The 23,310-nt window shown below is 39.0% G+C and overlaps 1 protein-coding gene across 4 annotated transcripts in view; it reads left to right on the forward strand.

Annotated features, from left to right (window-relative positions):
* Positions 1-23,310, forward strand: part of blnk (B cell linker) — a 149,776-nt gene that overhangs the window by 1,242 nt on the left and 125,224 nt on the right. The gene's annotated exons all lie outside the window — the stretch shown is intronic.

Consider the following 23,310-nt stretch of genomic DNA (forward strand, 5'->3'; position numbering starts at 1 on the left):
TTCCTTTAAATTTCTAACTTGCAAGTACTTCTGGCAGATTTTGTTCTTTTAATTTCCTATTTTCAAATTGTAGTATGTTGCAAAACAATTATTTTACGTAATGTATCTTTGATAAAGGACTGCAACACCTGCATTATGGGTTTTGTACTTGGACGATTGAAATTATTGAGAAATTGCCTCATCTTTTGAAATGTGACTATAACTGCAGGGAAGAGGTGGAACATCTCATGGTATGGTGCAGAGTAACAAAGTCAAGACAAAGGAGATGACCATGGACTTCAGGAAGACCAAGGGATGACCAACCTCCACTACACATCCATAACTGTAGTGGAGAGCACCAATTTCCTTGGAATTCATTTAACTAAAGACTTGTCGTCAATGCACAACATCTCCGCACTTGTCAGGAAGGCACATCAGCAATCGTGCTTCCTGAGAAGACTGAAGAGGGCAAGGCTACAGGTTCACCATCCTGTCAGCCTTCAACAGGAGCTCTGTTAAGAGAATCCTGGCTGGCTGCATCAGAGTGTGGAATGGTTGCTGCAGAGAAATGAATTGGAGGTTAATCCACAAAGCCATAAGAGTGGCAGAGAGGATCACTAGGGTCTCCCTACCCACATTGACATGATCTACTGGGATCATTGTCTGAAGAAGGCACACAAAATCATTGAGGGCGGCTTCCACCCTGCACACAGCATTTTTCAGCTGATCCCATTGGGAAAGACATAGAGGAGTATAGTATCAGAGCAGCACCACCAGGCTGAGGAATAGCTTCTTCCCATGGTCAATGAAAATCTTGAATGACCAAAGGAATTGCTCACATCCGAGACTCTCATATTTACAAAGCAACATTTATTTATATATTTGTATATATGAATACTAGTCCACATTATATATTGCCTGTCTGTATGTGCACTAAGTCTGGTTGTGTGTCTGCGTATTTTGCACTGAACACAGTTTCGTCAAGTTGTATTTGTTCAATCAGATGACAATAAACTTGTCTTAATATGACTACTTGCACTGCAAAATGCAGAACTCCCAAGTATCGCTCTGTGACCACACAATAGACAAAATATCACTGCTTGAAAGTTCTGATGGAGGTCCTGAAGCTCCTGAATAACATCTAATCACATCTGGTACTCTGTAATTTGCACAAATCTGTCAAGGAGGATGTCTAATATGTAGACTAAAATAGATAGGAAACAGTAAATGCAGGAAAAATTCAGCAGGTCAGAAAGTATCTGTGGTAAAAAGAAACTGCCTGAAGAGTATCAGGGTTAGAACAGTGAGAAAACAGTTAAAGATGCTGAGAGGGTGGGGAATAGATAGATACAATAGAAAATGAATATTCTAATAGTATATTTGGACACAATGAGATTCAAATTCCTGTTTGACCATCATGTTTTGCAAAAATTAGCAATGTCAAAGCTTATCTGAGGCATTTTTTTTAAAGTTTTTAAAAATTATTCTCGTGTGTCAATACATTCTGGGGATGGAGTCACCACTGGAGTCACTTCCAAAGGCCTGTTTTCTGCTTGACTCTTTGGCTGCACAAGATGCTCATAGTATCTAGACATTCAGGTTAACCATCAAGAGCAAATGAATCCTTGGGGGATGTGTGGAGGGCCAATGCTAGTAAGAGTTCTCCATGGACTTAGTCATAGATATGTGGAGCACTGTTTCCAACAAATGGATGACCCCATGCATGTAAGTGTGATGAAACAGTGAGAAAGATAACAGTAGACTTGTGGAAAAAGCTGATGATGGGATTAACCATATACAGCACAGAACAGGCCAGTTTGGCCCTACTCGTCCATGCCAGAACAAATCTCCACCCTCCTAGTCCCACTGACCAGCACCTGGTCCATACCCCTCCAATCCTCTCCCCTCCATGTAATTATCCAGTGTTTCCTTAAATGTAAATAACGTCCTTGCTTCAACAACCTCTGCCAGAAGCTTATTCCACATTCCAACCACCCTTTGCGTGAAGAAATTTCCCCTCGTGTTCCCCTTATAATTTTCCCCCTGCAATCTCAAACCATGGCCTCTGGTTTGAATATCCTCCACTCTTAATTGAAAAAACCTATCCACGTTGACTCTCTCTGTCCCTTTTAAAATCTTGAACACCTCCATTAAATCCCCCCCCTCAATCTTCTACGCTCCAGAGAAAAAAGCCCCAGGCTGCTCAACCTTTCTCTGTCACTCAAACCCTGACATCCTGTCAACATTCTCGTGAACCTTCTCTGCACTCTATTTTGTTTACATCCTTTCTATAATTCGGTGACCAAAACTGCATACAGTATTCCAAACTTGGCCTCACCAGTGCTTTGTACAATTTGTAGTAAGAAGGGCCGAAAGAATGACGAACAGGGATATGGCTGTGCACCAATTATTGAAGGTTTTGGAACATGTTTAATGAAATAAATGGAATCCTGAACTTCATAGAAGGATGTTGTATCCCAGGAAAGCAATGACAAGAATATTGTATCTATTTCTAATGATCACACTTAATGCAAAAACTCAGAAAAGGTACACTGGAATAGTTATAGAGCGGATGGACTTAGATCATAGCGATTGGCAAAATAATTTGAGGTTGTTCTTCCTGGAGCAGAGAAGACTGAATGTAAATTTAATTTAAAATCTATACACGATAGATATAGATGAAATATTAAGGAGAATTGGTTCCTATTAACAATGGTACAGTAAAACAAACAGATGGAAACTGATTAATAAAGAATCCAGGGGTGACACAATAAATGTTTTTGTATAGCTAACTTTATTGATTTGGAACACTGGGCCCCGCGTGTTAAATATTGACCCGGATATGGCTTCAAAAAGGAATTGGTTAAATTTTGATGGGACTTAATTATATTACTCCTTAAAACTTCAAATCATATTTGAAGGGGCATTTGGTACTCTGTATTTATAATGTCTCAATATTCTTTTCTATTATTCAATGCCCATTTGCTTTGGTGTGTGATTTTAAGGAATTTTATTTTTTGGTTTGACCATTTCCTGGTATGTACTCTGTCTCTAATTGACCAAAAGTTAATCATTTGCCATCAAATGTTCTTTTTAAACTTCTATTTATATCCTACAATCACTGTTTCAGCTATCTGCTTAAGTTCAGGGGTGCGCTCTCAATTCTTGCTTGCTTTGGTTTTGCTGAAAGTGAGACACATTTTGAGAGCAGTAGTCCAGTGAGTGCATGAACAAATGAGTACTTTCAGGCCAGTTGTGTTAACAAAACCATGTATAGTTTGCGCTGCTTTGTTAAATCATACACAACATGGAAAATTGTAATGTTGTATACCTGTGGCAATTGGTAAAGTTCTAATTAAACATCGAGTCCACGCTGCTGAAGATCCAGCTGCGCTGGATGGGTCACGTCTCCAGAATGGAGGACCATCGCCTTCCCAAGATCGTGTTATATGGCGAGCTCTCCACTGGCCACCGTGACAGAGGTGCACCAAAGAAAAGGTACAAGGACTGCCTAAAGAAATCTCTTGGTGCCTGCCACATTGACCACCGCCAGTGGGCTGATATCGCCTCAAACCGTGCATCTTGGCGCCTCACAGTTTGGCGGGCAGCAACCTCCTTTGAAGAAGACTGCAGAGCCCACCTCACTGACAAAGGCAAAGGAGGAAAAACCCAACACCCAACCCCAACCAACCAATTTTCCCCTGCAACCGCTGCAACCGTGTCTGCCTGTCCCGCATCGGACTTGTCAGCCACAAACGAGCCTGCAGCTGACGTGGACTTTTACCCCCTCCATAAATCTTCATCCGCGAAGCCAAGCCAAAGAAAGAATTAAACATTATGAAAAAAAAAGATGATAGTACTTGCAATTCACTAGGTATTTTGCCTAATGTGACTACAGAGCCTTTGACTTAGTTTCCTTAAGGATATCAACATTTAATGACTGAATGTTCACATATTGCTACCAACCTGGTCAATTGTGATTCTGTTCAAGACAACTGCCCACTTTTAAATGCGAGTCCTTTTCCCAATGGACTTTAGCATGGTAATACCCCCCAAATAATGAATCCCTCAAGGGTCTTTTGCTCAGGATACACCAGAAATTATCAAGCAAGGAAGAAATGGGCAGAGCACATTTTCAGCTTATCAGCTGCACCTTTCATCTCTTTGCAGTGGGGGAAGCAAAGTACTTGACCCAAAACGTTGAACACTCCCACCCACTGTGTGGATGCTGCTTTTTTTTTTAAACTTTATTTAAGATTTTATAACATGAATAAAATAGATTACATTTAAAAAAAAAAAAATTACAGTACCACATCGGTAAACTAAATAAACTAACCCCCCCAATAATTATTACACAACATTTATAACCTAACTTAAAATTAGTCTAACCCCCCCAAAATAAAGGGTGAAGATTTAATAAAGTGAACAATATTATATATGAGAAAAAAAAGCCCACTTACAAAAAAAAGATAAAACATAACAAGTAAAGATACTAACAAAAAAAGTTATCAATACTAAAATATCACACTTAAAAACATATTTAAAGCAAACTTAAATGCATATATTTAACAAACGGAGTCCACTTTAACCTATAAAAAGACATCCTATCTGAATTGAAAAAGATATCCTTTCCATGGTCAAACAGGATTTCATCTCCAAATGCCACCTATCTAAATTAATATATTTCTGTCTTTCCAAGTAAGTGCTATACATTTCTTGGCTACAGCTAAAGCTAAATAGATAAAGGAAATCTGATAATCCTTTAATCCTAAATCAATTAGTGATTGCATATTCCCTAATAAAAATATATCAGGATCTAATACAAGACAGATATTATAAACTATTAAGTATAGATTGAATACCTTTCCAAAACTGTTGCAATCGATCACAAAGCCAGACAGTGTGCAAAAAAGTATTAGCCGTCTGGTCACAACGAAAACAGCAATCTGACTTACTAAGGCCAAACATTTTTAGTTTCTCCGGTGTTAAATATAACTGATGTATAAAATTATAATTAATCGTCGCTAATCTAGCATTAATTAATTTCCGAATACTATTCTGGCAAATTTCCATCCAGGCTTCTTCAGCTATTGTAAAACCTAAATCTTTTTCCCTTTTCAATTTATCTTTATCCCAATCTTTTTTACTTTCAGTTTCTTGTAAAATACAATACAAATCAGATATATATCCTTTTTTGGTATTGAAAGTACATATTCCTCAAAATTAGAATCAGGCAGTAAGATCATATGACGACCACATATCTGTTTTACAAAAGATCTTAATTGATAATACACAAATACAGAGTTTCCACTAATACCAAATTTTCTTTGTAATTCATCAAAGGAACAAAAACATCCTTCAGAAAAACAATCAGATAAGATTTTTATTCCCTTCCTTTCCCATTGTTTCAAGGTGATATTGGAGACTGTAAAAGGAACAAGTTGATTATTATATAATGGCAATCGTCCAGACCATTTATTTTTGAGCCCCAATTTGTTAAGTTTACTTGTCCATAAATTCAATAAATGCTTCAATATTGGTACATCATAAGTTAGTAATTTTTTATTCCATCGAAACAAAAACTCATGAGGATATTTTTCTAAAATAACCGCCATTTCTACCTTCGCCCAACTGGGCGGATCATCCATATTTATTAATGCACTAAGAAATTTAAATTGAGCTGCTTCATAATAATGCTGAAAATTCGGTAATCTTAAACCTCCAAATTGGAAATCCCACATCAACTTTCTCATCACTACCCTCGGAAATTTTCCCTTCCATAAGAAGTCTCTAATTGCTTTATATAAATCCTTAAAAAAACTTAAAAAAAAAAAATAGGGAATTGATTGAAACAAATATTGTATTCAAGGAAAGATATTCATTTTTATAGTATTAATCCTCCCTAGTAAACCCAAAGGTAAATCCTTCCACCTAATCAAATCTAATTTAATCCTTTTTATTAAAGGAAGATAATTAATTGAATATAAATCTTGAAATTCCGTATTAACATTAATTCCTAAATATTTAATTTGTGTAGTCCACTTCAAATTGTAATACTTTTATATATTGAATAATCATCTTTACAAATTGATAGAATTTCACTTTTGGCCCAATTTACTTTATAACCAGATAATTGACCATAGTTTTCTAAACATTTTTGAATTGCTGGTAAAGAAATACCCGGATCCACCAAATATAATAAAACATCATCAGCAAATAAATTAATCTTCTATTCCTCATTCAAAACTCTCATACCTTTAGCATTTTTGTTTTGGCGTATTAATTGTGCCAAAGGTTCAATAACTATAGTGAATAAAGCAGGCGACAATGGGCATCCTTGTCTAGTAGACCTTGTTAAATTAAAAGATTCTGAAATCCACCCATTGACAGCAATTCTAGCCTTCGGACTATTATATAAAGCCTTTATCAATCCAATAAATGAAGAACCAAAACCAAATTTCTCAAGTACTTTAAACAAAAACTTCCATTCCACTCTATCAAAAGCCTTCTCTGCATCCAGTGAAACCACTATTGGATAATTCATCTGAGATTTAGATTTGTTTATCAAAGTTATTAAACGCAAAATGTTATCTGACGCATATCTATTTTTTATAAATCCCGTTTGGTCACTATGTATTATTTTAGGCAAATATTGAGCTAATCGATTAGCCATAACTTTAGCTACAATTTTATAATCCACATTTAACAGCGATATTGTTCTATAAGAAGAAACCTGTAAAGGATCTTTATCTTTCTTTGGTATAACTGTAATTATTGCATTAGAGCAAGACTCAGGTAATTGAAAAGTATTATAAATTTGTTGTAATACATCCTTATAAATAGGAGATATATCAGCATAAAAAGTTTTATAAAACTCTATAGAAAACGTGTGGATGCGCTTGACTTGCTGAATTCTTCCACCAGTTTTTTTTCCCCCTAATGTTGATATGTTAATAAGATCAGCTGATGGTTTGTGATTTAGTTGCACTTCTTGTCGGTGAGTCCTTGTGCTCTATATTTCACCAAGTGAATCCATTTAAACTCTGCTTGCAATAGCTTGAGTGTAAACCAGGAAGCTGGTTTATTTTGCAACCTTTTCAAAAATAACATGGTAAATTTAGTGGGCTTTTGTGTGTGTCCATGCGTGTTTAAGCCCCACAGATGCACAGTAGCAACAAGCAACCACGCTTAATGCAGGTAATTTTATCACATTCATTTTGTCTACTGTATTTTTCTCATTTTCAAACATAATTTCAAGTATTACACACTTTTTTGTAGTGAAAAATTTTGTTTGCACTGTTTTTCAAGGGTTGACTATTTTTCCTTAAAACAGCTCTTTTTGATGAATGAAGCATACTGTATTTGCTAATGAATTAACTATCAAAATTTATCCCTTTATCTCTTTATTCCTCCTTAAATTTGAATTTTGTGTATTGCCTGAGAATCTGGACCAACCCAATTCCTGAGCAGTCTGGATTTTAGGACTTTGACTGTACTTCTAATCAACCGAAACATAATGCTGTAGTATATAATGGGTGATGTGATGACTTGGTATACTTCCTTTCAGAGATCCGCTTCTCATTAAAAATCCAACATGCATTTTTTTTTGCTTCTAGATTCGCATTAAAGCATTTACTCGACATGCTGACATTTTCTGTCTTATTTCTGAAGTGATCAGTGAGCCAGACAGCATCTGTGAATAGAGAAATACTTGCCATAGTCAATGGCCCTTTCAGCAGAACTGGGAAATGTTAGAAACAAACCCAAGTTTAAAGTTGCAGAGAAAATGGACAAGGCAGACAAATTAAGAGTGGAGACCAAAAATGTTGAACTGATGTGTGTGGTAGAGTGCTGGCTGAAAAAGGGATATAAAGGCCAGAGAATTACAATTGAGATGTTGGGGAAAGTTGCAGAAGAGGTGAATAAAAAGAGAAATTACTGGAAGGGACTTGGGAGTAGGGGAGGGGTTGTAATGCTGGAAAAGTGGGAGTTAAGCCCATTGTCTGAAATAGTTAAATTGGTGATAGCAGCCATGACATAATACCATGCTGAATGCCAGTGTTTTAAGGCTGTGCCTTTCCTTGTAAGGTAGTAATTTCCCAGTACTTAAGCAACCCTAATACTATCTATTACTTGTCAGTACATATTTGGACACATCCAATATCATGTTTCACATCTACTGCTCAGATTTGGGAGGGCTCCGGACAGAGATGAGCATCAAACTTTGCACTCCTTCCTGGTGAAGGATGTTAATTGATGGTGTGGTTAAACATGAATGCTCCAAGTTCTTCAAGGATTTGTATTGTTGATCACCAATAAATTGTCTTCATGATGTTGTATTATGGGACAGAATTTTGATCAGTAGTAATGTGATCAAGATAGTGGGTGTAAAAGATTGGAAAGTCCATAACCATAGTTATCTGATGCTGAAGTCATTAGTATTTGACTTGTGCTAGTGAAAGAGGAATAAACACTTGCTTGCTCATCCCATGCATTCTGTTGCAGAGTACAAGAAAAATCTAGAAGTGATCGTTTTAAAATCAAGAGCAATAGTCCTTTAAAGTCCATGAGACTAACCTTCATGTTAATCCCATTCCACCTATTGTTCATGATTGGAAATTGGGAAAACCGATCAAAACAGTAGGACACAAGGGCATAGCGGTTGGTGCAATGTCTTTACAGTGCCAGCGATCAGGGCTGCGATTCAAATCACGTGCTCTCTGTAAGGAGTTTGTATGTTATCCCTGTGTGTGCATGGATTTTCCTGGGGGCTCTGATTTCCTCCCACCGTTTGAAACATACCGGGGGTGTGGGTTAATTGGGTGGAAATTGGGCAGCATGGGTTGTGGCCTGTTTTTAAAAAAAAAAATAAACCACTCCATCTCTTGCCTCTGATGCATCTGCAGTGCAGCTCCCTAAATATAGTATTTACATCTGTTGAGCTATATCTTTTAAAAACAACTTCTCTGATTCACATAAATTGTCTTCCTGTAATATGCTACAATTTGTGTGTTCATTTATTGTACAAAAGAGCCTTCTGACTAAGATCCTTTTGAACAGTAAATGCAAATTGTGTGGCATGAGACGTGATGCTGTTAGCAGCTGTGCATTCATGCTCCAGATTTAATGCCTCCGCTGAGCTTTATGGACAATCTTGTCTTTGTAAAGTAGCTTTGCAGTTAATTATTACAATGCCCATTCTCCAAGATGACGATCATGAGAAATCTTTCTTGAAGTTTGGAAGAGGATGTGAAGGAAAGGTCAAGTGCCAGGATTACATGAAAGTATCAAATGAAGAGGGCTCCTTCCACTTGGTTCTTCTCCAACTACTTTTCTTTGACACCGAGCAAAGCCCAAGGTTTTATAGGGAGGAATGTTTAGAGTTGTGAGCAATTCTTGAAATGATCTCTGACCAAACTCCAATGCAGCTGAGGCAATGCCAAATTTGGAAAAAAAGATCACTTTAACCGTAAACTTTGTTCCAAGCCCAGTGCCAGCAACTCCAGGATATATGAAGCACATCGCCAATACATTGTTTAGAAGAGCAAGGATTTTCCCCCCTTTCACCATGTGCAACAACAAAAGGAAACACTGCAGTTTGTCCAGATAACTGGGATTTGCCTGGCTTGGTTGCAATTGATAGATCAGCTGTAGTCCGTGGGTGCATATAATTGGAAAGATTTATTGTCATGACCCATGACGGTGAAAAGCTTGATTGTGCAAGCTATCCAAGTATCTCTCAATAAAAAGCTTCACTCCTCTGGTGCCACTTTGAACAAAAATGTACAGAAAACCACACAGTATATATAAAGTAACAAGATGTAAACAAGTAAACTGATGTGCAACTCGTTTGCTCAAAAAGATGCAGCTCTCTTCCACATCTTGCTCTGACAGGACGTGGCACGCACCTATTTCAAACAGGCTTCAATTCTACTGGTGCCCAAGAAGAGCGTGGTAGCCTATCTAAATGACTATCGATCAGTGGCACTCACATCCAGAGTGACAAAATGTTTAGAGAGGCTGGTTTTGAAGCACCTCAGCTCCTATCTGAGCAGTGACATGGATCCGTTCCATTTCGCCTAACACAGCAAAAAGTCTATGGCAGATGTCATCTCACTGGGTCTTTGCAAAACTCTAACACCTGGATGGCAAAGATGCATACATCAGGATGTGTTTTATTGACTACAGTTCGACATTGAACACCATCACCCCCCTCAAAACTGATTAAACTTCAAGACCTGCATCTCAATACCCCACTGTGGATCCTGGATTTCTTCACCTCCAGACCCCAATACGTACAGATGAGTAAGAAAATCTCCTCCACAATCTCCATCAGCACCAGAGCACTGCAAGGCTGTGTACTTAACCCTCTACTTGCTTTATGCCTATGAAGGTGTGGCTCAGTACAACAATACTGTACAAAACAGAAAATGAGTGGGCATTCAGGAGGGAGATTGAAAACTTGGCTGAATGGTGTACTAACAACCTCTTGCTGAATGTCAACCAGATTGAGGAGCTGACTGTAGACTTTAGAAAAGGAAAATCAGAGGTGTACGAACGATCCAGTGATCTTTGGGGGAATCAGAGGGTGTGCAAATTTTAAATTCTTGGGAGATGCTCTCTCGGAGGACCTTTCGTGGACCCATCATACGAATGCCATCATGCAGAAAGCACATCAGCACCTCTACTTTTTCACGAGTTTGTAAAGGTTTGTCAGATCATTGGAAAGTTTGGCAAAATTCTACAGATGTGGATGCTGACTGGCTGCATCACAACCTGGTATGGGGGCACCAATACTTCTGAGTAGAAAGCCCTGCAAAAGTGAGGGGACACACCTCAGTACATCAGTCAAAACTCCATCATTGAAAACATCAACATGCAACGCTGCTGACAGAAAGAAGCAGCAATCATCAAAGATCCACATCACCCAGAACATGCTCTGTTCTCACTGGTGCCATCAGGATAGAGGTGCCATTGGACTTGTTCCACCATGTTCAGGAACAGTTGCTACCCCTTCACCATCAGACTCCTCAACAACAAACTCAATCAGGGACTCATTTAAGGAGTCTTACTTAGCACATTATTTAATACTGAGTATTTTTTTCTGTATTTGCAATCAGTTTGTTTACATTTCTCTTTTTAATAAATCTCTTCTTGAGTACAGTTTTCTGTTACTGATAAGTAGAAATTCTGTCTGTCCTACATTGTTGTATGCAATGTCATATGTGTACTTTGACAGTAAGTTTAAACTTGGACTTTGAGCATTTATTGGATAATGCTTCAGACACCACAGGATGTTGCAATACTAAACATTTCTGTCTTATTTTTGACCCCAGTTTCTGGATGGCCTCACAACATACAACCTCTCTCCATCTATTCTGTTAAAATAATTAATCATTTCAACCTTTGGTATGATTCAACTCTATGTTGACCATAAAGTACCCAATGGCACTAATTCCATTTAATTTTTCTCTCATTCCCATTAACTTTGCTTTCCTTGTTTTCCTACTCTTGGGGCAATATATAGTGGCCAGTAACCTACCAACCCTTGCATACTTGGGATGTAGGAGGTGCACCAAAGAAAACCCACCTTGTCACAGGGGGAAAAGACTAGAATTCAAGATTAAATTTGAGTCCCTGGCACTGGAAGGCAGTAGCTCCATTGTCTGTTCCACTGCCTTGCCCTAATATTTGACTAAAGTATCTCTTGAAACACCTATAAACCCGACAGGAAGGTTACTATGGGAGCAGACCAATGGGGGTGGGGGGCTCAGCAGTAGGAGGACCCACACAGGCTGTGGACTGCTGTCAACTTGAGGTTGAAGGACTTGTACCAAGCTGCGGGTGGCTGGAGACTGGCTCCTGGGAACCAGCTATCAGAACGAGATTCAAAAGTGTGCTGAGGGCAAGAAGAGTTCCTGAAGGGCAGTGAATGCTGAATGTTTCCTGATCATGTTGGAGGTTTGGATCTGGAGTTCTGATTGCTGATGTGTTGAACAGGAGTTTGTGAGACTGCTGGAGAGTTGGAGCTGAATCCACAGACAGTCATTGTTTTTGAAGGGACTCTCTTCCTTCTGTTTCTCTTGTTTGGGGGTGCAGGGCAATGCTAACAGTGTCTCTCTGATGCCTTTATGGCAATCAAAAGTTAAAGTAAATCATGTAACATATAGTTTTTGTATTATTGCATGACAATAAAAGGAACCTTGAGATGTATTAAATCTGGCAGCTTGCTGCTTCCCTGGACCGCAAATTCCACAGATTCCCTACTCTCTAGGACAGGTGTGGACAACCTATGGGCTAATCCAAATTTATCTGGCTCACAACAGAATGCAAAAATCTTTCCCTGCAATGCTGCCCATCAGTGAGTGTCGCAGGCAAGCAACGGAGCTCTACTGTTGGGCAGGGGACAAGCAGTAAAATGGATGGGCAGGGGGCCGCCCTGGCTTCAGCAGACGGCAACATGGGTTGTCCGAGCCCAGCTCCAGTGGCGCTGAAAATCACCTCGGAAAACAGTGGCAAGCTTGACGCGTGCACCATGCCAGGGATTTTGCACTCAGTATGAGTGGGCGCATTTCAAGATGGAGAATGCGCGATGGGAAGCGGAAAAAGACGAGCTGTAAGTAAGCGATTGGTTGAGGGGGGGGGAGAACATTAAAAAGAATCTGCCCTGGTACACCCTGGCCTAATCCTTGCCTCACAGGGGATCAATTGCTGAGGTAAAGCAAGTTTAAAAATCTGATTTTTGCAGAAGAAACACAGCATTTTTTTTTTGCCTTCTATTGTGTAGAGGGTTAGTGGTTTGCCACCATCTTGAATTTAAAGATTGCGACCTCTGTTATGTCCTTAGCCAAGAGGACCCCAGGCACAGAATAATTGAAATTGCTATTGTTAAAAAAAAATTACAGGTAGCATTAGTGTGGCCCACCGTTCAACCATTTTCAAACATCCTGGCATGGTTAAAAAGTTGCCCGTCCCTGCTCTAGGAGGAGCAGTTCCTCCTCAACTCTCTCTTAAATCTACTCTCACCGAATCCGAGGCTACTTCCCCTCGTTCTAGAAACTTTCCAGTGGAAACAACTTTCCTGCTTCTGTCTTTTCGATTCCTTTTAGAATTTTGTTTTTGCAAGATTCCCCACTCCTCCTTCTCTACTCCAATTAGAATAGTTCCAGGCTACTCAATCTCTCCTCATAAACAAATCTGCACCCCCTCATTTCTGGAATCCTATCCACTGCCTCCAAAGCCAGTAGAAGCTCGAGTAAGGATTGCACACAGTACTCCAGATGCAGCCTCAGCTGTCCCCTGTATAGCTGCAGTAGAATCTTCCTGCTCTTAAATTTCTTCACTCTAGCAATGGAAGCCGACATCCCAGTTGCTTTCTTAATATCTGCCGCTCCTTCAAAATAGCTTTTAATGATTCATGTGCAAGCACAGCCAAGGAATTCTGCACTATTGTATGTTCCCGTTCTTCACGATCTAAATAATAGTCTGCTTTACTATTTTTCCTCCTAATGTAAATGACCTCACATCTACCACTGTTGTACTCTATCTGTCAAGCTCTTGCCCACTCCCTTATCCTATCTGTATCTCTTCAAAGACTTTAGTAAAACTGAAAATGCAGAATGCACTCAGCATCTTGGAAACCATCTAAAAGTTATGTTTTGGATCAGACAAAAGGTCCTTGACTTGAAGCATTAACTTTGTTTTGCTTTCCAGAGTGCTTCCTGATTTGCGCAGTGTTTCTAGCAATCTCTGCTTTTATTTGAGATTTCCAATATTGCAATTTTTTTTGATTTACACATTCATAGTATTTACTTAAGGGGGGGGAGCAGAGAGAGAGCTGATTTCATGGGTTCAATAAGAGAACTGGGAAAAGTAAACTGAAAAAGAAATTCCAGTAGTTCAAAAATAAGTATGAGAAATAATTAAGATAATTATCATGAGAATCCAGGGAAAATGCATCCCACTGAGAAGCATAAATGATGGACCATGGCAGGTAGAAATAAGAAAAAGTTGTATCACTTTTTTTAAAAAAAAAGAGAAAGGCAATATTGTAAGGTTGGAGAGAAACTAAAATTAAAGTATCAAAGAATATAAAAAGAAATGGTCACGTATTCTGCAGGTACATTATATCAAAAGAAACATTATGATTCTGATAGGGTCACAAAAGGCCACATGCAATAAACTTGCAGGTAATGGCAAAAGAGAAATACTGCATTAATTTTTGGAGTTATAAGATCATAAATCAAAGAGGTGTTGTTAAATGTATGGAGTGTCAGTTAGACCACACTTGGAGTAAAAGATATAGGGACACTGCAGAAGAGGCAAAGTAGATTTAATAGAATGGCACAATAAATTACAGGTTATTCTTATGGGGGAGAAAAAGGCTGAGGTTCTTTTCTCTAGGAAAGATCATTGGATGATTTATTTGTGTTCTTGATGAGGAATTGGGTAAACATAAAAAAGATATTTCTACTTGTACTCGAGGCCAGAGCTAGCAATTCTAGTTGTCGAAGGCCAATAATAAATCCTGAGCAACTTTAGGACAGACACAAGATTCATTCTGTAAGAGGTGCCAACATGGAATTTGCAATCTCTGTCCAAAGTTGCATGGAAGAATGCAGTGTGTTTCAAGGGTAATCTGGGTAAGTACTGAAATTGGTAGAAAGGAACATAAAGATGGTATTAGGTAAAATGTGGGAAGAAACTGACGTCAAACATAAAAACCAAACTGGAGGACATAATGCACGCTCTTGACCTGATCCAACAATTCCTCCTCTCTCCATTTGACTTCCTGTTCTTTCAGCAGTAGGTTTATTTTTGTTCTCGATTCCAGCATCTACAGTCACTTGTGCCTCTAATTACAGGTGTGGTCTTGGTAGGCCACAGGTTTTCTTTGGTGCTTTAAAGATTTGGCAATAAAGTAGAAAATTAGCAATAATCAAAATTAACCTCGTGAGAAACCAAGGAAATTCAAACAGCTGCTAATAGTTCAGGAAGTGAATGAATACATAATATAATTGAAAACTTCAATGAATAAAACTGAAGTACAGTGTTTAAATGAGAGCTCTGAAGGAGGAGTGAAACCCTACAGAGCAAACAAAATATATACTTGCATTTTTTATTTCTCACATGTTTGATGACTGATGCCAACATTTTGATCTATTCATCCCAAAACATGTGATCCTATTAGTCACCTTTGCAAATTGAGTTCAGTGGTATATTTGTGAACAACTTGATTCAAAATTGGGCTTCTGCTGGCCTGATAATACTAAGTCTGCCAATTGTAATGGAATATGGACCATTGTCTTTAAAGGGACTTCAAAGGTTATTTTCAAACTGGAAACATCAGTGATATTTGTGAGGCCAGAGAACAGATAAAGCTTGTTATCTGGCATTTTGTCTTATTTCTAGACGTGTAACCATGTTGTGTGCAAATTCATTGCTGTATTTCATCTACAGTAATGACTTTGCTTATTTCATCAGCTTACCTCAACTCTCTTATTTTACCTCCTACACAAGATGCAGAAACCCATTTGTCCTGGTAGACCCTTTGTTTCCCATGTTCCTCCCCCACCAAACTGGTATCCACTTACCTTGACTCTGTTTCTCTCAAGCTCATTAGCTTTGATTTATTTTGTGTTTTGAGATTAAGAAGAAGCTTTATGAGGGCAACCTCTCTAGTCTAGTGTGAGCTTGTGCAAATTTAATGGCTTTGTCAGTATTTGCCTAATAGTGTATAATGGATTGTAGTGAGTGGCAGTCCATTTTTTTTACACTCCAATATTTACTTCTGAACTGAAAATGTAAATAAATGTGAATGATAGGATCCTAATTAGCCTTAACAATGGTGCTCAACATTGGCTACTACTGGCCACTTTCCCTTGGCAAAAGGAGTTAAGATCACCTTTCATCCATTTTCTTTTTTCATCAATGTTTGCTTGAATTGGCAAATGAAAATAAACCATACAAGTTCCTGTAACTCTTTGCTTATTCAACCACTTAAGTGGAATATTGATGGAACAGCTTGAAATACTGGTGTAGCAGAACATCTGTTAATATATTGCAACATGATGGCTTAATTGAACAACACTTCCGTGCTTTGGCTAAATTCCTCTTCTCTTTTATACTAATAGCCCTCCAAGAGCAGAACTTATTTTAAAAATAGTTAACTAAGCTGTTGAGCATTAATATTCTTGAAATGATTTAAGGTGGGGGACATTCAAATTTGATTTACATTGCATATTTTGAGTGGAAACTGAAGTGTTGTCTGCTTAAACTAAGTTGTGGGTTTGACCACACCAGACTGCCTGGAACGAAACACAAATGAATGTGAACAATTGGTCATGCAACTCTGGGATTTGCAAAATGAGCAGAAATATTTCTGCCACTTGTTATAAAAACCTGAACTATATTTCATTTCTGGTGAATTCCATTGAAGGACTGGGAAATGGTCAGAGTGTGCACATGGAGTGGTGTAATAATGCAAATCATCGTAGTTGGTGTCTAATAATCAGGGTCTGTAATTGGGAGACAGTGCACAGGGAATGGACAAAGATCAGAGTGTGTGAAGTGTGTGGGTTAGATAATGGGAAGGATGCATAATTGACAATAAGTCTTCCACTACTACCCAGTCAAAAAGTTGACAACTAATCCCAAGAGGCCAGGAGAGTGGAAATGTCTAAATAAATTGCTTGCCTCGCCACAACCCTTCTTTCTTTACAAACACAAACTTCACTGTTTAATCAGCAAATTTACCCACTGCCAGTAAAGAAGGCCAAAACACGTCTCCCCTTAGCAGTACCTCTATTTTTCACATTATCCCTTATTTCCAAATTGTCAACTTTGACCGCAATTCTTTCCTTCAAATTTGTCTTATTGATCATTCCTGAATTTAATTGCTTCTTCATTGGTAAAAACACTCTCAACTGTCTGGATCTCATGCTATAAAATCCATTCCTTAAAAGACTCAATTTCTCCAACTCATTCTGCCTTTTTAAGATCTTTTAAATCCTACCTCTTCCATCAATACTCTTAATAATCTTGTCAAGTCTTTGGTGTCTATTTTTGTCTAACACCATTTCCTTGGTGACTTGAAGCATTCTGCTGTATTGACGATACATCATTTGTTTCTATTGGTGTAGATGAGAGTCTACTGAAAAATATAGTGCACTTGTGTGAGGTTTCTGCTTTTAGTTGGTTTAACTGCTGGAGGAAGAAACAGAATGCAGGTAGGATCGGGAGGGGTTGAACGGGGAACAATGTGCAGTGAGCAGAGGAAAGAAATGCTGAGGGAAGTTGATTCTTGCACAAAGGCAACAAAGTGAATGGAATTAGTAAATGGCTGATCTGAAAGGTACATGGGAGAATCTGTGCTTGGAAGGAGATTGTGAAGTAATTTGATTCAGGAAGAAAGTTGTTGAGAATGGAGAAGAGAAGTGAGCAAAAAGCCTGTGGCAATGATAAATAAATGGAGAACAGTGCTCAGTATTGCATCTATTGCAGTGCCCGTGAGAGCTTTCCTCACTCAATCTTGCTTCCGGAGACGTGCTCCTGGAGATGATCGACTTTGAGATCACTCCTCTCTAACTTGCGCTTACTTTCTTGCCACTGCCCAATCCACCATTTTTTTTGGAGCCGTATATTTCCATCGCCTTCGACAAACACCCCAAGGAACATTCAGCGCAGCTTGTGTTTTGCTTATAGCTCATTGCTTAGAAGATTCAAGCATCTTAGAAATAAAATAGCCATGGGAACAAAACTCCCCTTCAGAGGGATTTCCAAAAATATTCTTTATTGATAAAATGGGCAGAAACCAATACAGTACTTCAATCTGTCATTCACTGTTTATACTCTCATTCCATCTACTTGCATTATATTACTGTGATCTCAGTTTTTCTCGACGCATTTCCTGAGCAAATAGTCCACTAGGTTTGCCCATGGATTGAGGGCTTCATTTGTGTAGAGGTGTTAAGTCCTTAAACAAAATACCTTCATCAAACCTTGGTGACTATTGTGCCAAGCTGTAGGGTTCCCTGATCTGTTGTTCATAACAATTTGCTGTGCCAGTCTGCACCTCGTGCACAGTTCCTTGCACTAGAAAACACAGAAGGTTTATTCAGACCTGAAGGTGCCTTTGTCGTGAGCTGACGACCTTCCAGGAGCAGTTTAATGATTTTTTTTCAACATGTTTGTCCTCAGGAGCAACTGGGACTTGCTCTCTTGATTTAAGTAAGCCTCTGTTTGGAAAAATCTGTAAATCAGTAGGATTACAGCAAGGCCTGATCTTAATATGTGATGTTAATTTTAAACTCAAATCAAATCTCTGATACACCTGGAGCCAAACAAGATTTAAATTAGGAGAATTACTTTGTATTCTCCAATATAATGTATGCAGTATTTCTCAACAAAAGTGTTTATTGTCTCTGTCATGAATAACATTTAACCCTTCAAATTTATTTCATAGTTTTCTGATCCTGCTGTGTGATATCAAAATTGTGGTGCTAATTTTTGTGAATGAAATGTGTTTTACCAATATGACAACTAAAACTCCAGTAATGTTCAATAAAATGTTATTTAATTAAGAGGATTTTTTTTTCTTGTAGACATCACTTCCCCTGTGGCCCATAATTTTTTTTAAAACATTACTTCCTCATTGAGGGAAAAGATCACAGTGTTTGTTAAAGGATAGTAAACCTCATTAATAATTTCCCTATTTTCCCATCACATTGAGCATGCTGTATTTTGTATTTGCTACTTCTGTCGTGCCAAACTCAGGAACACCCTTGACCTGTCTCAAATGGCTATCAGTTGGACAAGAGCAGACTCAAGTTTGGACAGTTGGTTGTTTAATTCCAATAACCAGTCAGATGTTTTAATAATTTTGAATTCAAGATGGGTATAATTGTTCTAATGTTGTATTTAATTGGTAATTTAAAAATATGTGGTTAGTAACAAGATGACCTTATAATCATTTTCAAATTAATTCCTTTTGAAATATGAGAATTGCATTTGACTGGTTGTTTTACAGTTTAGTCTTTATCAGAATTCTACAAGTTGCTTGTAAAATATAACTGGTTGTTTTTGATCCTGCCCCACAATTAAAGAGCACACAACACCAAGGTTTTGTCCTCCATTGATGCACACACTTTTAAATTTGTATTTCATTCTAATTTTGAGGTCAAGCCCCTCATTATCTCCTCTATCCTTGTACCTCTACAGTCGCTTGTATATCACTGATCAAGTTTGTTGCTGCCCAAGCTACCTTTTTCTCATCTTGTATAAATCCCACCTCAATGCTAACATGGACATGAAGTTTTAGGGGTGTTTTTTTTTTGCTATTTGTCAGATGTGAAATAACTGGCTTTGGTGACATTGTAAATCCCAACAGTGTCGGAACTGAGAAGGTGGTCTGGACTTTCGTGTAGGATTGATTTGGCAGGTTTCCTTCCCCGAAGGACTTTAGTGAATAGAATGGGTTTTCTATCAATCTAGTGGTTTTGTGGTGATTATTATCGAGACTTGGCTTTTTTAAAAAATCTTCTGATTTTATTTAAATGGTCTTGTCTTTTCCATCTGGCAAGAAATGAACACTGACTCTGTGCCAAGTAAATTAACCCTGGCACCTCTGCATGTTTAATCAAGTGACAATGTGCATTTTTCTTTGCTTCCTGACTATTCAATTGTCACCTGGTTATGTTGGTTGTTTAAAAGCAGAAAGGTAGAGGGGAAGGAACTGGGGGAAGTAACCAGTAAGTCAGAAGAAATTAACGTGTAAGAGGTTTGTTCAGTAGTCTGAAAACAGTGAGAAAGGAACTGTCCTTGAATCTGGTTGGGCTTTCAAAGTTGTGCATCTTCCACCTGGTGTGAGACGGGGTTGGGGGTGGGGGGGGAAGGGAGAAGAAAGTGTCATCAGGTGGGATGGTCTTTTAGCATGCTGGGTGCTTTCACAAGGCAGCAGGAAGTGTGCATTGTCAAGGGAAGGGAGGTATGTTTGCACGATGCTTTAGAGAGATTATAGAGGGATGCAACTTCAGCTCTAAAAGAAATTGAGATGGGGCTAGGCCTCTTTTGAATGGAGTTGGCAGTGACCTGAAGAGCGAAGTTAAACAGAAAGGTTGTATAGATTAGGACTTTATTCCCTGGAGGATCAGAGAATGGTGAGTTATTTGATAGAGGTACACAAAATTTTGAGAGGTATGGATAGAGTAAATGCGAACAACCCCTTTTCTGCTGAGTTTGAATGAGACAAGAACTAGAGGACACCAGTTTAGGGTGAAAGATGAAATGTTTAATGGGAACATTCGAGGAATCTTCATTCAGAGAGTGATGAGACTGTGGAATGAGCCGCCTGCTGAGGGGGTGGATGTGGGTTCGATTTCAACATTTAATAGAGGATAGAATGGGCACAGAGGGTTATGGTCTGGATGCAGGTCAATGGGACAAGGTGGAATTAAATAGCTCAGCATAGATTTGATGGGCCAAAGGGCTTGAATCTGTCTGTTAGCTTCTATAGAAATACAACATGGAAACAGGCCCTTTAGTCCATTGAGTCCATGATGGTTGTCAAACACCCATTTGTACTTGTCCTAGATTCATCCTTTTGTTAATTTTCCCCACATTTCATCAACTTTCACACTTGGTTATATTTTACAATGACCATTTGATCCACCTCATTAGGAGGAAAGCCATGTGGTTACAAGGAAAATGTGCAAACTCGTCTTGGCAACTCCCAAGGTTGAGAGTGAACCTGGGTCCTTGACATTGTCAGGCAGCAGCTCTGCTACCTGTGCCACTCTGTGTTGACATGAGACTGTCTTCATTGATCCTGCCCCATCACTTGCCGTGGTCTCTGTCACTTTCTCATGAGCTTAACATCGTAGCCATGCATATTCCCAGTCAGTGGTGGGTTAAAAATGCTTGCGTGTGAATCGAGATCCTTAGCAATGTGGTTGACTCTTTACTGCCCTCAGTAATTACTTGGTTATTAGTTGTAATAAACTGCCAATGGAAATTAGGGAGGGGAATGAAATGCTGGATCAGGCTCCAAAGCATATACCTCTTGAACGAAAAGAAAACCACTTGCTTTCTTTTCTGAAGGTCTTGTGAATGTCATAATTGTACCCACTTCTATAATATCCTCCAGCAGCTCATTCAAGATTCCAGAGTGCAACATGTGGCTCTGTTGTGTACTTTCACCCAAATGGTTTGAGAAAGTGACAAGAGTGCTTGCTCATGGCAACTTGGTCACTGAGGCCTATATCTTGTTGTTTGTGTTTATACATATTGCAATGACAGTTAAAGTTTTAAAGATCTAAGGTCACAATGACATAGAAACATAGAAAATAGATACAGGAGTAGGCCATTTGGCCCCTCAAGCCTATGCATCCATTCATTTTGATCATGGCTGATCATCTACTCAGTACCCAGTACCTGCCTTTTCCCCATACCCCCTTATCCCCTGAGCCACAAGGGTCAAATCTAACTCCCTCTTAAATATAGATAGAGAGCTGGCTTCAACCACTTCCTGTAGCAAATAATTCCACAGATTCACCACTCTCTGAGAGATTTTTTTTTCTCATCTCAGTCCTCCTTATTCTTAAACTGTGACCCCCCCTAGTTCTGGTTTTCTCCAACATTGGGAACAACCTTCCTGCATCTAGTCTGTCCAATCCTTTAAGAATTTTATGTTTCTATAAGATCTCCCATCAATCTTCTAAATTCCAATGAGTATAAGCCAAATTGATCCAGCCTTTCTTCATATGTAAGTCCTGCCATCCCTGGTATCAATCTGGTGAACCTTCTTTGCACTCCTCAATGGCAAGAATGTCCTTCCTCAAATAAGGAGACCAAAAACTCTACACAATACTCACCAAGGCTCTGTACAGTTGCAGTAGAACCTCTCTGCTTCTGTACTCTAATCTTGCTATGAATGCCAACATACCATTTGCTTTCCTCATTGTATGCCCACTTTCAATGACAGGTGCTCAGCGACATCCAGGTCTCATTGCATCCCTCCTTTTCCTAATCGGACACCATTTAGGTAATAATCTTGCCTCCTGTGTTACAAGCCCAGAGGACCCCAAAACCCAACAGCAACAGATATTCACCAAGACAAATGGTTACTGAAACAAAAGTTGCTTTTAATTATCTTTAAACATGAAAGCAGAATCACACTTTAACTTATTACTATTAACTAATCTAACTTCACTCCCTTCTAATTCAAAGCGCACGTGTATGTAATGTGTGTGTGTGTAAGTTTAGAAAAGTTCTTTGATTCACAGTCCAGTTTCATTTCTCATTCCTCCAAGTTTACTCGTTGCAAGCAATTCTTATACTGTGCACAGAATTTAACATTTATGAAGTTCACCAGGCTTTGGTGCTTGAAAGGTAAATGGTTACCATTCAGGAAGATTCTTGTCGGTTTTCAGAGAGGGATTTGTTGTTCGCTGGACACCCACAACTGATACCTTTTAATCAGCCACTTCTGTATCTTGCCAAAGAAACTTGCCCCATCAGGGTTTTCCAGACGATAACCTCTTTCTTTCAGGTCATCGCAGAATTCCTTTTTGTTTCTTTAACCAGGCTGAACTAAGAACTAACAACCTGTTTTCCAAAAGGGGTTTTCCACAAGCTTGTCAGCTTGTCCTGTTCCAGTCCCAGCTGCTGCTGCTGAACTGTAGAACTGAATTCTCTCTCTCTCTCTCTCTCTCTCTCTCTCTCTCTCTCTCTCTCTCTCTCTCTCTCTCTCTCTCTCTCTCTCTCTCTTCCCCTCAGAGAAAAGCCTGTTTGACTCCCCCTCTGCTTGCAAAACCACATGACTCTCTTAGAACAGCAATCAGCACAAAGACTCAGACATCCTGCAGCTCCAAACCTACTCCTCAGAGTTCTTTCATCTGTTTCTTTTCAAAACAACAATCCATTAGTGAAGTCTCTTGAGCACTCCCCAAAGCTTTGGCAAAGACACACGGAGCCAACCTGTCGAGTTTGAGCAGAGCTCTAGTTTTTATGAGACCTTCACTAAAAAAAATGCCCCAATTTATCTCCCAAAAACATTTCTATAATTTCACCTGTTCTTGCCTCCAAAATGCATAGCCTCACATTTATCCCCTTGATATTGAATCTGCCATGCCTTGGCCCACTCACTTGTCCAAGTCACCCTGCATCCACACAACTAACCCTGCCACCCAACTTTAGGTCATCTGCAAACTTGGAGATGCTGCTTTCTATTCTGTCATCTATTGATATATATTGTAAATAACTGGGGTTCTAGCACTGAGCCTTGCAGTACCCCACTAGTCAATGCCTGCCATTCTGAAAAGAGCCCGTTTATTC

This window comes from Narcine bancroftii, chromosome 10, assembly GCF_036971445.1.
Source record: "Narcine bancroftii isolate sNarBan1 chromosome 10, sNarBan1.hap1, whole genome shotgun sequence".
Lineage (NCBI taxonomy): Eukaryota > Metazoa > Chordata > Chondrichthyes > Torpediniformes > Narcinidae > Narcine > Narcine bancroftii.